Genomic DNA, 16,038 nt, shown 5'->3' on the forward strand with positions numbered 1-16,038 from the left:
AGCACTGGTGGGTCCCTCTGGTTCGGGTGGGGTGAACAAGGTTAAAATGCTGTTTTACTGATTTGATGTGGTAGAAGAGGGATCCTGGCTGATCGGGCCCTCCAGATGCTGTGAGACCTGCTGCATTGGCTTTTGGGCCGGGTGAGTCATTTCAGGTTCTGCTCGACCAGCACAAGGAGGTTTGGAGCAGGGAGGCAGATCCTGGTCCTCAAAAAGAGTCACCCATGATGTGCCCTTGGATTTGTTAGGGAGCAGAGCTTACTTCTGCCATGGACTGCTCCTTCTTCACCTTAGTTACTGAGGGCTTTGGAAAGGCCAACTCTCCCAAAGAGGTCCAGATAAATTCTTCCTTTTATTCCTGGATGGTCCAAAAGTGAATCAAATCAAAGAAGGAGTGGGAGACTCTTTCTATTGCAGGCAAACATGCACAGGAAATTGGACAGATACACGCCTCATTTTAGGGGTCCAATCTTGTTCTGCTGACAAGTGTGCTTTGTCTGCTTGCATAATACCCAAAGTGCTTTGTGCTAAAGGAAATGAAGGAGATGGGATGGGAGGGGAGGGGAGGAGAGGTACAGAGAGCAACAACATGATGGAACCCTTCCCCATCTGTGCGGAGAACTTTCTGGCTATATGAACTCTTCCCCCTTCCCAGGCCCTTATCATCAGTGGCCTCTGGTATACAATACCCTGGCCTAAAGCAAGTCGTTTTGTGTAGGGCGTGTCCTCTGGTTCCTGTTTCCCAGGACAGTTCCCTGCTATGGGGCTGCCTTTCTGGAGAGAGGTGCTAACCAACCTCACCAAGGAACAAAGGAAGGCAGCCCCAATTGGCTCTGTTCCTGCTATGTACAGGCTCTGGATTACTGTTGCCACAGGTGGTAAGAGTGACGTCTCTATCTGATTATGAGATTGCCCATTCTGAATAGCAATATTAGAAAGACCCCCAACATAATTACTACAATATTTCTTGAGGTAATACTGACATTCACATGCAGTTGGTATTCCATTTTATGAGCTTACTTACCAATAATCAGTGGCTCGGTAAAACAAACAGTAATGGTAATACCCTTGTATTTTCCACTACCACCAAACTAGTCATGAGGCCCACAGATTTGCCAATACAAATCCAAGCCAATTCAAGGCAAGTGGACTGATAAGTGGCAATCGGCAGTCTGCGGATCGGCGGTCGGATGAGCTACAGGGGTTCTTTGCCTGACTGGACACTGTAAGTACGAAAAGCTGGTTGTTTGATGTCTGAAAGGACAAAAAGCAAACGTGACTCTACGAGGTACAATCTTCGTAGAGCAAACAAAAGAATGTCTGCAAATGTGCCTGAGAAGTTGACGGAGGAGGTTCGAGCACTGCAGACAAGCATTAAGCCTGTGATTGATAGAGCTAATGGAGGGCTGATTACACATTTTTTCCAGACTGAGGCAAACCAGTTGGGGAAGAAAGACCCACCTGCCTTAGCAAGAAGTGAAGCAGGGAACCCGGAAGTGGCACTGGTAACGAAAGCAATGGTCCACGAGGAGGCTTAAGTGGGCGAGGAGGTGGATGACAATTCTTTGCTGGACTTGTGCTACTGGCTGCAGCAGAGTGCAAATAGGGTGGTACCAGAGGGTATTGTAAATACTTGCATTGATACGCTGGAACGTCAAGAAATTGCTCCGACTGGGGCCCTGCACACCCGTTTCTCTGCAATGATCGAGTGGCGGCATCACCAAAATTAAGGATTCAGCTAGACACTTCTCAAGTGTTGTCGGAAACCGAAGAAAGAAAGGTGTCCAACTCTAATGTTGAACTTCAGCCTTTCATGGTGACGACTCAATTTGCATTAAAGATCTTGCTGAAGCTAAGCAGCCTGATTTTTGAGGCTTTAACCGAAATGGGGGCCAAGTCATCCCACGAAGCGTCAGGCAAGCCCCTTGACTTGGCAAAGTCAACAACCAATATTTTATTGGCAACACAGTCTGAACTTAGTAAGAAGCAGATTGTGGAAGTCGTAGAAATCAACCTGGTAACACAGTAAGAGTTGGACCCTCCGATGTCACGTAAGGAAAGGTGTAAAGAGGCCCAGCTTAAATTTGCTAAACAGCAAACAAATCAAATACTGAGAAAGCAGAGTCAGCGGTAAATCGGACAAAGAAAATAAAGAAAAAAGCCTCTTGTGCGTGCAGATGACTTTCCAAACAAGCTGGTACTCTGACCAGTTGGGCCATTAATGAGGACTCCCAGGAATCGCACAGCGATCTCGGAAGGAGTATGGCAGATTGGAGCCCCATTACTGTAGAGCCAGATTAACTGGGTTCGGCTAACGTTAATTTGACCTCGACTCCGGAAAGGAGGAAGAGAGTGGAAATCTGTTTGAAACGGCCAACGATATCCATGTCGAATAATTAGTGTTCCCCCTCCCCTATTTCCTCAACCCCCCTCCTATTGATCCTAACTCTAATATCTTGACAATGAATCACCTCAATCAAAAACAGAGGGATAGATGGGCTAATCAAGTGGTCCTTTCGAAAGCTCTGCAACAAATTCCTCAGCTACGGGTCCTCTTATCTGATGATTTTGATTTCTTTTAGCCAATGCCATGTAAAAACCCTAATGTGTCTAGAGTACGTTGTAGGAATCGACCGACATCCTCCTTATTGCGGTCTTATAATGCACAAATACTGAATTGTGGCATTGAGCTTGATGTGGACATGGAGAAGGATGATCCTGCACTTCCAATTAGAGGAACGAATAATAGGGAGAGTATGCAAGTAGAATCAACTAGTACAGGGCAGTCAGATGAACTTGGGCTGACTGCTGTACACACATTTGTAAAATGGTTGGTTGAATCGCTGGCATCAGTGCGCTTTGATTAGTGCTGAACTGTATCCATTATGTCATGGAACGCGCAGGGTTTTAACCATATTCTGAGATCAGGGGAGGTGCAAGAAATGTTGACTGAAAAATGGAAAATTAATTTACAGGAAACTTGGCTGAGAGCTAATCTTTTGTTCGAAGGTTATGTAATTTTTCACATTTTGGCAAAGAAAGGGAAGAAAGGTAGGCCATTTGGTGGCCTGGTGGTGGGTGTTGTACAATCGCTGAATGCAAGAAGGATCAGACGGGGTTTGGCCTCTGAGTTTGTATTGGCGGTTGAGGTAGAGGGCATAAACCCTTTCCCTGGTGGCAGAACATTGGTGGTAAATGGCTATAATCCTCCGGGAGGAGGGAGAAGTGAACTGATCCCGAATGAATTGTTTGATATGTTAGTGGATTGGTTTAATAGGGGCGCTAATGAAATGATCATAGTATGTGGTGATTTTAACTGTAGCTTTATTGGCAAAGAAAGAAGCTGCTTTATCCGCCTAATGATAATAGGTGTATAAAAGGGCACCATAATCCCTCCAATGAGGTGGTTATTTGGTTGGGATTTGTGGGAGACTGTGATATGAGGATGGCCAATGGATATATGGAGGGCGATAAACAGGGAAGCCCCACATGGAAATTGGGGCAAAAGAGTGCCACCCTGGATTATGTATTTGCCAAAACCTAATTATTTACAAACAATATTGGAATGAGTACACATGAGAATAGCTATAATGACCATGCATCAGTCACCCTAACATACCAGATAGTGAAACGAGAGAAAAAGCAGGTCATGGGAGGGGGAATTGAAATGAATCATGCCGGAAATAAGGTGATAGGGTCAGTGAAAATGTGGATCGAGCTAGGGAGCTCATTTTGAGCAGCTGCGGCCAGGGATGATGCAGAACTGGAGAATGAAATTGAAGAATGGGTCATGGAATTCACTTTGAGGTTTGTGTACCATAAACCGACACAAATAGCTGCTGAAAGTAAAGGTGAAATGAGGTTTGACAGGGTGATTACAGATAAGAAACAGGAAATGAGACCAGAAGTACAAAAGATTAATAAGGGGGAACAGTAGGTGGCAAAATATCCAGGATCAACAGAATACAAAATAAGTATAGAAATTATATTTATTGGTGGAAGCACAACTCTAAAATTGGGGAATGGCAAGGCCGTAATATCTGGAAATCCCTGGATGAGGCAAAAGGACTGAAAAATCAAAGAATTATAAATCCCGATTGGTGGAGTGCAGTGGATCCAACCATTTGATGACTTTGCCAGTTAAAAACAAGGGAATGCCTGTTAGGCCCCAAAAGTATGTAAGAAAGCCTAATTTGTGATTGAGTGCGAGGCTATTGAGTATAAAATCAGAAGGCTTCATTCATCCAGGACACTCGGGCCGAACGGCCTGGCGAATGTAATGTTAAAACAAGAGGCGGAGGCTTGGGCTAATATCCTAGGAATAATGTATGAAAAGGTCATAAAAAGGGAGCTATCCCCCAGGCATGGCAGACAGCAATTCCGATCCCTGTGCATAAGAAGGGAGATGTAAACGACCCCGGAAACTATAGAACTATATCGATGCTGAATGTAATTTACAACATTTTTGCCTCATTTCTGCTTCAAAAGATGCAACGATGGGTGTCTGAAAAGGGAATACTGAATCGTTTTCAGACAGGTTTTAGATCTGGATGTGCTGCGGGGGATAATTTACAACTCATGGATATGTTCACAGAGAGAACACAAGGTAAAGATAGTCCGGGGCACTCTATGCACTCTATGTCGATTTTAAAATGGCCTTTGACTCAGTCAACAGCGAATTTTTGTGGCAACAATGGAGATAATGGCTGCCCTGAACCTATCCTTTACTTTGTAAAGCTACTCCATGAAAATAACACAGTCCGGGTGAGCTTGGACAGTGAGGGGACGTTAACGGCCCCTATAACAGTCTATAGGGGAGTAAAGCAGGGATGTGCCTTGGCCCCCTTACTGTTCAACCCCTACTGGGCCGACTTGCCACTAGCTTTGAATAGGGTCAGAATCTGTCCCCCAAGGACGGACGTTCATGGTTGCTCCGCCTTGGCAGACGCACATGATTTGGTCATCTTGGACCGCACTTTTAGGGGATTGAACAGAAAGGCAGAGGAATTATGGGTGTATGCTAGTGACAATGAACTGACTATCAAGAGAGACAAGACCAAGGTGATTTACTTTGGAAAGAGAGGGGTCAGTAGAGTAGCTCTGAACATCGAGGGACAATGGATTCAGCACGCTGAGAAATACAGCTATTTGGGCATCATTATGGAGCCCCAGAAGGGATACCATGTATGTATTAAAGACTACACTAGAAGGCCTAATCAACTAACAGCGTTAATTTCCCACTATGTATCTGGTACAGGAGCTTCGCGGTGCTAGGAAACTGTATTACCAGTGCTTTATCCCCTCGGTCCTTTATGGGCTTGAAGTCTTGTCAATGACAGATTGGAATTGGCTGCAGGCGATTGAAAGTACATTTTGGAGGGAAATACTGGGGCTACCCCCGTGTGTTCCAATTGAAATGATTGGTCGGGAAATGGAAACAAAGAAGGCTGAGGCATGTATGGCTCAAATCCTGAGACAATTAGAAAAATGGATTGGGTTCCTGCATGGGCGTAATTACAGGGGAGACGAGGGGAAAAATCCCCTCCAACGTTTGTGGCATGCCTTTTTGTCCCCCCATCTTTTGTTGGGAGGGCCGGGGGGGCTGCATTGTGGCTGCAGCATTCATTGATCATGTAATTGGACAGTGCGAGCCTGGCTGAGGTACATAATGCATAGCTGAGCTCAGCTGCGTGTATGTTTGCTGGAGGGCTGGGCTGCGGGCTGACCCTAGTGAGGGGTACATTTGGACAATGGCTCAGGGGTGTATTTAGCATTGCAAGTGTGTGGGGTGTGTGGTGAGCCACGAAATGCAGTGCGTGTAATAGTCTCATTCACACCCCCAAACCTCCCACCCCTGCACCAATGTACTTTTTTGGTAACATTACTGGCAGAAGGCATTTTTATACATAAAACTGCAGGATAATGATAATGATTTGTTATTTATAGAGCCTTAAGTCAAAGCGCTTTACAGAGAACATATTTACACACATTTATCATCCTAACCAAACTGAAGTTTGTACTCATTTATCGACCTCGGAAGGATGAAAGGCTGAGTTGGCCTTGCTGGGATTTGAACCTGCGACCTGCAGATCACACATAGATCACAGCAGCAAGTGCTTAACCCTCTGAGCTATCTTACTGGCATGGATCATTGCAGATGCAGGAAACCCAAATATGAGAGCTCTGTCCAGGCTCTCTGGGGCAAAATATATGGAAACCTCCTAAATTGCATATGGATTGCACTAACAGAAGGGACTTCAAGAAAAATACATTGCAAGGAACATCATTAGTCTTTGATACGAGGAGGCACCATGGTAGTGACTTTAGAATACGTTGCCATAAGTAAGCCAAGTGGCAAATAAGTTTGTGGTGCACATTACCTTAAATGCACTATTGTTGTATATGGAGCAACTATATAGTCATCAGACTTTTTTTATTATAATAGCATGATATATTGAATCAGAATCACATACAGAGCTTCATTTAAGACACAGTGTGCCTCATTACGGGTCTGGCGGTAACCCTGCCAGTGATACCGGCGGGTTTGCCACCAGACCCGAAAATAATTATCAGCGCCTGACTTCCCGGTAACACCGGGGTATTACAACCCCGGCGGTCGGTAAGTCAGGTGCCGGTAATTTTTTTAGTCCCCATTCCCATGGAGTCCCATAGGACGCCATGAGAATGGGGAAACGACACAGTCATAATGAGGCCAATTTGATTAAAGGAATTGCCCAGGATCACACACTTTGGTTAAATGGTGAAACTGGGATATGGACAATTTAAGCAACTGTGCACATCTTCCCAGGTTTAGTTGATATAGATATTTATTAGGTTTTGCTTTACATTTCATGCACTTAAATAATTATAGCAGTGCCTTGGAAGCAAACCACATTAGATAATAAGCTAGTCTTTCACAGTAGACTAACTATATATGTCACGACTCGCTCCCTTCGCTCCCGTTCCCACCACTTGGGGGCATGATTTGGGGTTTATTCCCTACTGGACCTTTCCTCCGAACCTTATGCTACAGTGTTGTGATGAATTGGGAGCGCTAAATCCCTATTTTCCAAGCTACTTCCCTTCCGGATCCATTCCAGGTTTTTGGCAGCCAGCATGCTTCTTTAACCAAATGACTATGCTTCCCAGAATGCCTGGCCCACAGCTCCACCTCCACCCTTGCAGGACAAGGTTGGGTGGAGGATAGGTAACAGCTGTGGCTGCAGGTGCAGCAATCAGCACACCTGAGGCGTGTGCTCGTTAAGCAGCTTTAAAAGCCTCAGTCTTACTTCAGTCCAGCGCTGGTCATCGTTTGCAGTGTTCCTGTTGTGACTAGTCCCTTGTTCCTTGCCTTTGTACCTAGTTCCTAGTTCCTGTTTTCTTGTTCCTCCGCCCTGAATTTCGGATTCATGCTCTAATTGATTTCTGCTCCTTTGAATTCTTTTTTGTCTTCCTCTGTTTGCAGGCAGCATTTCTCAGTGCTTTCCCCTTTTAGATGCAGCCCAGTTTGTCTGTGTTCTATATTTCTTTGACTCTGTCCTTTGCTGCTGTAAACCCGTATGCCTTAGCCTTCCTCTTAGATTAGCATCCTGTCTTTCCCTTGGAGGGGTAGGGGGAAGTTTGCATTGGTTATTTCGTTTTTCCCTGCTCCTGATCCTTACTTTCTATTGGGATCCATTCCATGTTTTCCATTGCACTTCTGCATTTATTTCCCATTTGATTATTAGGTGTGGTGTGTGGTTGTAGCTAGCTCCTGTGTGAATGCTTATGTTTTCCTCACTAATTTGTAAACACTATTCCAACTTAGGTATTTAGTTTTCCTCCCATTGCTGTTATAGCCTTTCTGGGTCCCAGTTTCATCAACAGGATTCATGGGCTAGCTGACATTCAAGAGGTTTATCTCGTCCTCGTGAGTACAGTTCTTTAGTTCCCTTATTTAATACCATCAAGAATGTTAGTTCACAGATCCTGTCATTGCTTGCCCTCCACGTGGGTTTAGCGCTGTCAGTACCTGTAACAGCAATTGGGGGTAAGGCGCTTGCCGACTTTCCTCGCGGTCAGGTGCTTACCCCACATCCCTTTTCATATATTGGTTTTGTTGTCACACTCTATTTGCACTCCTGGGTTCTAGCATACATGAGTCGTTGTTCCTGTGTGCACGTAGTTTAATTCAAAGCTATTCACTGTGTGATAGTGCACATTTCCCTTGCCATATTCGCTGCCTTTGTACTCGCCTGACTAATCCTGACAGAATGACCAGCCCAAAATTCCAATTGAATATGGCAAGTTTAAGAAAGAAAGGCAGCAAGTTTGTAGAGAAAGCTTCCCCTACATTTACCTGTGACAATCAAATCACTAGTCCTGACTTAAATGAACTCCTTGTCACGAATGGGCATTTACGTGCAAAGTATTTTTCCCATAGGATGGCACATCCTACATTGCCTGATCCTAGTTTTGATCCCGATTCTATGGCAGTGCAAGCCTTAGCCGCAGAAAACAACACACTGTTAGACTTATTATACAAGAGTACCTCTGTTGTTGAACCCCATGATTCCAGTTGTGCTTCACCTCAGATAGAACAGTTTCATGGTACAAACATAAAGAATGGAGGGGTTACTTGCATAACTTCTGTTTTCTACCCTCAGTCTAAAGCATACTCCTTTGCACAGGTACATACTGTAGTCCCTAATGCCAAGAGGTCTAATGTCAATAGTTTGCTTAAGGGAAACACAGACCAAGTTGGTAAGAGAAACTATAAATCACAGAACCTGCAAGCAGTAGAGGACAATGTACAATCGGTGCACATCCAGGTTGCTAGTGCAGGATCCAGCCCTGATGCCACTATGCCTCCCCCTGTGCCTACTGATAGTGATGTACAGTTAATGCAGGGCATGCTAAGAGCTAAGCTTGAGGAGTTAAGACAAGAATTCATTTCTTTACAAGAGGAGAATAAAACCTTGCACTCTTTACTGAATACACCTCAGACTTTATCTGTTGATGTTGAGGAAGTGAACACTGTTCAGCCCCTGAGTGCAGAGACTTTGGTAAACCATGATATTTGTCAATATGTTAGATCTATTGGGAGTGAAGGTCTTTCGTCTAGCACAGCGCTTAATCTGGGCACAGTTTCTAACAATTGTTCTGCTGTTTGTCAGGGATTGCAGTTAGCTGAAGATTTACAAGCCACTCCTTTACCTAAAATTTCCTGTGTAGCAGTTTGTCATAATTCTGAGCTAGCACACATACAAGCTTCTGATTTCCAAACACAATCCACAATGGTGGCATACACAGATTCAGTCACTACAGTAGGCTTAGGCCCTGCTCTTGATACAGCTGCTGAGACTGAAGTAGATGTTAAAGCTGAAGTGGAAAACGATGTTACCTCTGGGTTCACTCTTCCTTCTGCCAATTCTGAACAATACGACAAGTCAGAGACAGTACAGATTTCATGTTCTGATGGACTCATTCCACAGTATACAGCACCAAAAAACCGGCAGGCGATTCCTGAACTGTTGATTGTTAATCTGCCTCTTTCAGAAGCTAAAACAGGGGAATGGACAATTGACGAAATCCTGATTAACAGAGACTTTACTATGGTGATTCCACTGGTTGATTTTGACTTCTACAAAGAAAGAGACTCTGTGTCACCCACTAAAGAAAGGGACTGCAAGGGTACAGCTCAGTCTTTGGTTACTGGTGCCAAGGAGTCTACTGCCCTAAAGGTGCCCTCCATTCCTGAGCCACCAATGTGTCTGTCAACTTCTGAGACTTCTGTCTGTCCTCCTACAACCATTGACTCTTCTATGATCCAATCCACAGCCCTGCAGTCATCTTTGGCACACGTGTCTTCAACCAATGAACCGCTGCCATGTCTGCCATTTACTCAAGAGCCAGTCCCAAAGACCTGGACATGTTTGTATCCAGCAACCGAGATTGCTTCAGCTTGCATGCCTTCAGCCTCAAGGTTTCCCCTGGCCTGCCTGTCTTCAGCTACAGTGACTCATCCTGCAGATCATCCTTCAGCTTTAGAGCCTCCGGTAGTCCATCAAAAGTGCATGTCTTCAGTCCCGGAGTATACTGAGTATTTGCCTTCAGTTCATGAGACGCCTGTATCCTGCTTAGCCTCGCTGCCAATATCAGAGGTATACCTGTCTACACCATCAGATCCTGCTGTATTTTCTTCTGCTCCAGCGATTCCTCCTGAATCCCAACCATTTACTGTCGATGAACGTCTAGCTTGCCTTTCTTTTGCTTCAGGAGGAGCACCAGAATGCCTGCCTTTTCCACAAGACGATTCTCCCAACTGCTTCACTTTAGCATCAGAGCCTCCTAAAAATGCAGCATCAGAGTTTGAGACTTTTGCCAGCTCCCGCTTCAGAGTCATCAAGCTGGACCAAGTGGTGAGTCAGAACCACTCACCTGGGTGTGCACAGGGGGTGGTGCAGACCGGCGTATTACCTACAGGACTTGTGCAACAGAATTCCGCCAAGAAGCACCAGTTGGGTGCTAGTAGCCAAAGGAAGGGAATGACTGCTGCAGTTCAAAATGTGTCTGTTATTGCTCCTTCTGCGAGTGTGCCTGAAATACCAAGTACTGTGTCTATCACTCCTATCAGTATGCCAAACGTCCCTGCTGTTGTATCCCACGTGCAACAAGGTGGTTACACGACTGTCACCAGGAGTACCAGCCTTGTACAACCCATTGGACTTTCAGGTCTCCATGGCGTAGAACATGTGCAGTCAAACCTTAGTCACTTTCAACCACAAGCCTTTTCCCAGATGGATGACAGAAGAAAATCTGAACCTCTACCTCAGCCGCCACCTTCTCTAATGGCTGAACATAACCCTTTCCTGAAGCCAGCAATTTCCTCACCTCCCGCATGTCCACTCTCGGCAGAAAGGCTAACAGGGCTTCTACCATTGTCTAAGGCATGTTGCGCCAGCCTGCCTCCCTCCTCAAAGACTTATAAGGGTCCACTCCCAGTGACTGAGCTTCCTGGACCTTCCAACTCTGCTTCAGGTCCTGCAAGTCCTTCATGCCTTTCTTCGAACCATGAGTCTCTTCCTCACCAGAAGCCACCGTTTCCATCAGTACCACCTCCAAAGACAAAGCACTCCTATCATGGAAGTCCATCTGCCTTTGCCCACAGGCCACCATTTCCATCAGTGCCACCTCCAAAGAAAAAGCACTCCCATCATGGAAAGAAGATGTCTCGTGCGGGTGGCGGGCACCCGAAGACGGCCGTAGGAGGGGGTATACTGTCACGACTCGCTCCCTTCGCTCCCGTTCCCACCACTTGGGGGCATGATTTGGGGTTTATTCCCTACTGGACCTTTCCTCCGAACCTTATGCTACAGTGTTGTGATGAATTGGGAGCGCTAAATCCCTATTTTCCAAGCTACTTCCCTTCCGGATCCATTCCAGGTTTTTGGCAGCCAGCATGCTTCTTTAACCAAATGACTATGCTTCCCAGAATGCCTGGCCCACAGCTCCACCTCCACCCTTGCAGGACAAGGTTGGGTGGAGGATAGGTAACAGCTGTGGCTGCAGGTGCAGCAATCAGCACACCTGAGGCGTGTGCTCGTTAAGCAGCTTTAAAAGCCTCAGTCTTACTTCAGTCCAGCGCTGGTCATCGTTTGCAGTGTTCCTGTTGTGACTAGTCCCTTGTTCCTTGCCTTTGTACCTAGTTCCTAGTTCCTGTTTTCTTGTTCCTCCGCCCTGAATTTCGGATTCATGCTCTAATTGATTTCTGCTCCCTTGATTCCCTTTTTGTCTTCCTCTGTTTGCAGGCAGCATTTCTCAGTGCTTTCCCCTTTTAGATGCAGCCCAGTTTGTCTGTGTTCTATATTTCTTTGACTCTGTCCTTTGCTGCTGTAAACCCGTATGCCTTAGCCTTCCTCTTAGATTAGCATCCTGTCTTTGCCTTGGAGGGGTAGGGGGAAGTTTGCATTGGTTATTTCGTTTTTCCCTGCCCCTGATCCTTTCTTTCTATTGGGATCCATTCCATGTTTTCCATTGCACTTCTGCATTTATTTCCCATTTGATTATTAGGTGTGGTGTGTGGTTGTAGCTAGCTCCTGTGTGAATGCTTATGTTTTCCTCACTAATTTGTAAACACTATTCCAACTTAGGTATTTAGTTTTCCTCCCATTGCTGTTATAGCATTTCTGGGTCCCAGTTTCATCAACAGGATTCGTGGGCTAGCTGACATTCAAGAGGTTTATCTCGTCCTCGTGAGTACAGTTCTTTAGTTCCCTTATTTAATACCATCAAGAATGTTAGTTCACAGATCCTGTCATTGCTTGCCCTCCACGTGGGTTTAGCGCTGTCAGTACCTGTAACAGCAATTGGGGGTAAGGCGCTTGCCGACTTTCCTCGCGGTCAGGTGCTTACCCCACATCCCTTTTCATATATTGGTTTTGTTGTCACACTCTATTTGCACTCCTGGGTTCTAGCATACATGAGTCGTTGTTCCTGTGTGCACGTAGTTTAATTCAAAGCTATTCACTGTGTGATAGTGCACATTTCCCTTGCCATATTCGCTGCCTTTGTACTCGCCTGACTAATCCTGACAATATAGTATATACATTGTCAGAGAAATGTGTTGAGGAATGAGAGTATGGCTTTAGTTTTATTCTCCCCATCCTGCATGCAAAGCCACTAAAGTATCATGCAGATTAACCTGAGCCTAACGCATCCCCCTTGGGTTTTAAAGCCATAGTCATTATTTCATAAAGCATTCAACATTATGCACCCTTCTCACTTCTGATCACTCCCTCCCATACACATCTCTAAAGGGACGAAAGTCCCTGCTAATAGTCGCCCCCTCCCTCCCATCAGTGCCTAATGGCTCACAGTGTAATGCTCTGTTGACACAGAGAAATGTGAGGACCCTCTGCTTCGTGGACCTCTTTGGGACATTGTCCTGGCAGCAGGACACCTCTACCATTCGGACACGGTAAGGTGTCCTGCTGCCAGGAACATAAGTGTGGTGAGCAGGAATTGTTTGGCACACATTGTCCTGCTAGTGGGACTCCTTTCCTGTTGGGTACCCTCTTAAAGGTGCCAAACGGGAGTGCCGTCCCGTCCCACTGACAAAGGTCCGGTTCTGGCCTCTCGCTCGGTACGCTAGTGCTTGGGGTCATTTTAACACAGGAAAACATACCTTAATTTTAATGAGTCCGAATGTTGCAAGTAATTAATGGAATCAGAATAAGCAACGTAATGTGCTGGTTCAAAATCTTGCAGGCGTTCATTTTGTATTATGTCAATATGCTTGTTTGAGTCAGTGCCCTGGTGGCAATAATGAAACACAAGTTCCCTTCGGCCTGATGGCAGGCCCTCTTTAGGTATAGGGGACGCAGCCTTTTTTACTGTTGTCAATGCAGTGATTCTAAAGACCAACTGTGGTGTTATACGTTTCAGAAGACTGGCGTGTCTTTAGAATTGAATTTTAAAGATATGCCACCAGTTTTATGAAAGTTATAACACAGCGTCGGCAATGGACTCTTGTGGTGTAGTAGTTTAGTGTTATCCCTCAGAGCCACCGTCCACCCTTCCTCCACCCTGCCCCTTTCTTTCAGTTGTCATGTCCCTCCCAACATTTTCAGCAAAGTTACTCCACTGGGTTCCTGATTGGGAAGAGAATGTTCAGGAGTTGAAGAACAGCTTGACGTAGCTTGCCAAATGAAAACATTATAAATGTGTGTCTCTAATGATCTATAAGTATAAGAAGCCTCAAGCCTACCTTTCTCTTTGTCCTTCCAAGGGGCTGCGGAGGTTCATACTTTTGCTACGATTAAAGCGGCTGCCAGTGTTGGCTAATACAGGGGTCATTTTGAAAATTCCTGTGGAAGACAGATACTGTAGACTGTGTAAGAATAAGGAGAGTCTGTAGACGGGGAATCATGTGCTGACCGCATGCCCTATGATGGGACCCATATACATTGCACATATGAGCTCCTTGGTCCATGATTTGGACTTTATAAAGGAAGGTTAGTTTTGGCTAAGGTGTTTACACTCAAAATCAACTCAAATTGCACCATATAGGACATGGCTGGTAGTAAAAGAAAAATTGAAGGAGGCTGAAAGTGTTTGAAAGCTAAAACATTATTATCTACAATATTTAAATATTTATGTGGATTTGTATTTAATTTTATAATTTTGTAACTTTTGTAACAGTTGTAACTGCATTTTATGCTTAGCTATTGATTGATTGCATGTATGTGTAAAGTTTTAATTAACTGTAACATATTAAATAAATAAATAAATACATAAAATGTTATGCAGACTTAGACGATGTCTCCAACTCGTGGATTTACTCGGCTACCCTGCAGCATTCATAAGCACGAAAGGCATAAGTTGGTTCTCCCGGCTCTTATAGAACTGGAGCCAAAGTGTTATTGGTTGAAATAGTGATCACCTTCCTAAACCCACCTGTGGACACACTCATTGGGACTGGCATTGCCAGAGCATCTGCGCACCCCTTACCTCGAGTGACAAGTAGGGGCATTCTCATACTACATGTAGCAATTAAGCGGAAGACGAATTGGCCAACTGTAGAGTCCATTTTGGTAACCCCACCTTACCATTCTTCTGGCATAAGTGGTCCGAGTGCGGGTCCTATGAGCCTCAGCAATCTGTTTACTCGCAGAGGTTGATGACTTTTGGATGAGCTGCACTTGCGCTTTGCCTTACACAGTTGGGAATGTTTTCGCTACTTATGGTTGGAATCTTTGTTAGTGCCACAGATCTAAAAAGGGATTTGACAGCGATGACCTTGAACATGACTGCATTCATTGGTTCCCTTGTAGGGAGGGGAACCTGGCCTGCACTACCTAGAAAGGATTAAAGGATGTGGAATATGGCCCATTGCTGGAATTCTAGCTAACTTGGGAGAACCCTGTAAGTAGGACAGATCTGGTTAGTTCTTGGAACACAGACTGGAAACCTAAGAGCCAGGGGAGTTGCTAGGTCTGGAAAAGACCCGGAGCTAAGCTGATGTCAGAACTGTTGGGACTGGGGGCTAGCTAGTCTTTTGGCTGTAGCTCCTGAGATTCTATCCGGGGCTACAACCAAAAGATCAGGGGCTATAGCCCCCTTAGCCCCCCCTAGCAACGCCCCTGCTAAGAGCCCTTGGTATGGACACCAATATGTCTTCATCTGTTAAACTTCAGCAAGCCAAGTGGCCACCCTCGCCCTTATGCTGGCACTCTGGTTCTGAAAATACGTCTGAACACATGATATTCGCCTGGCCACGAATTGGAATCTTTTAGGATGGTGCATGAAGTATAGTCGTGTACATCATGCCCATCCCACATGCTCCCCCCCCCCTCGCTCTGGTTCTGTCTGCAGAGTGGGGTTGAATCCCTCTCCTGACCCCTTAAGGAAGCTCTTGGGCCTCTCTCTCTCTCTCTCTCTCTCTCTCTCTCTCTCTCTCTCTCTCTCTCTCTCTCTCTCTCTCTCTCTCTCTCTCTCTCTCTCTCTCTCTCTCTCTCTCTCTCTCTCTCTCAAATAAGACTTAAAAGGAGATGGATAAGGAATCTTGGACACTGATAGAGGGATGCAATGAAGATGATTCGGGCTTACACTCTGTTATTCTCGATCTTGCAGCCTTGTCACCTGTTCAGAACCCATGCTTGCCCAGTGACACCCGCATATAACCCATGTTTCCCCAGTGACACCTGCCCATAACCCATGCTTGCCCAGTGACACCCGCATATAACCCATGCTTCCCCAGTAACCCCTGCCCATAACCCATGCCTGCCCAGTGACACAGCACATAACCCATGCTTGCCCACTGATACCTGCATATAAGCCATGCTTCCTCTGTGGCACATGCACATTACCCATGCTTGCCCAGTGACACCCATACAAAACCCATGCTTCCCCAGTGACACCTGCCCATAACCCATGCTTCCCCAGTGACACCCGCACATAACCCATGCTTGCCCAGTGACACCCGCCCATAACCCATGCTTGCCCAGTGATACCTGCACATAACCTATGCTTGCCCGTGAATACCTGCACATAACCCAT

The sequence above is a fragment of the Ambystoma mexicanum genome, chromosome 14 (genome assembly GCF_040938575.1).
Source record: "Ambystoma mexicanum isolate Mex_15411 chromosome 14, UKY_AmexF1_1, whole genome shotgun sequence".
Classification (NCBI taxonomy): Eukaryota; Metazoa; Chordata; class Amphibia; order Caudata; family Ambystomatidae; genus Ambystoma; species Ambystoma mexicanum.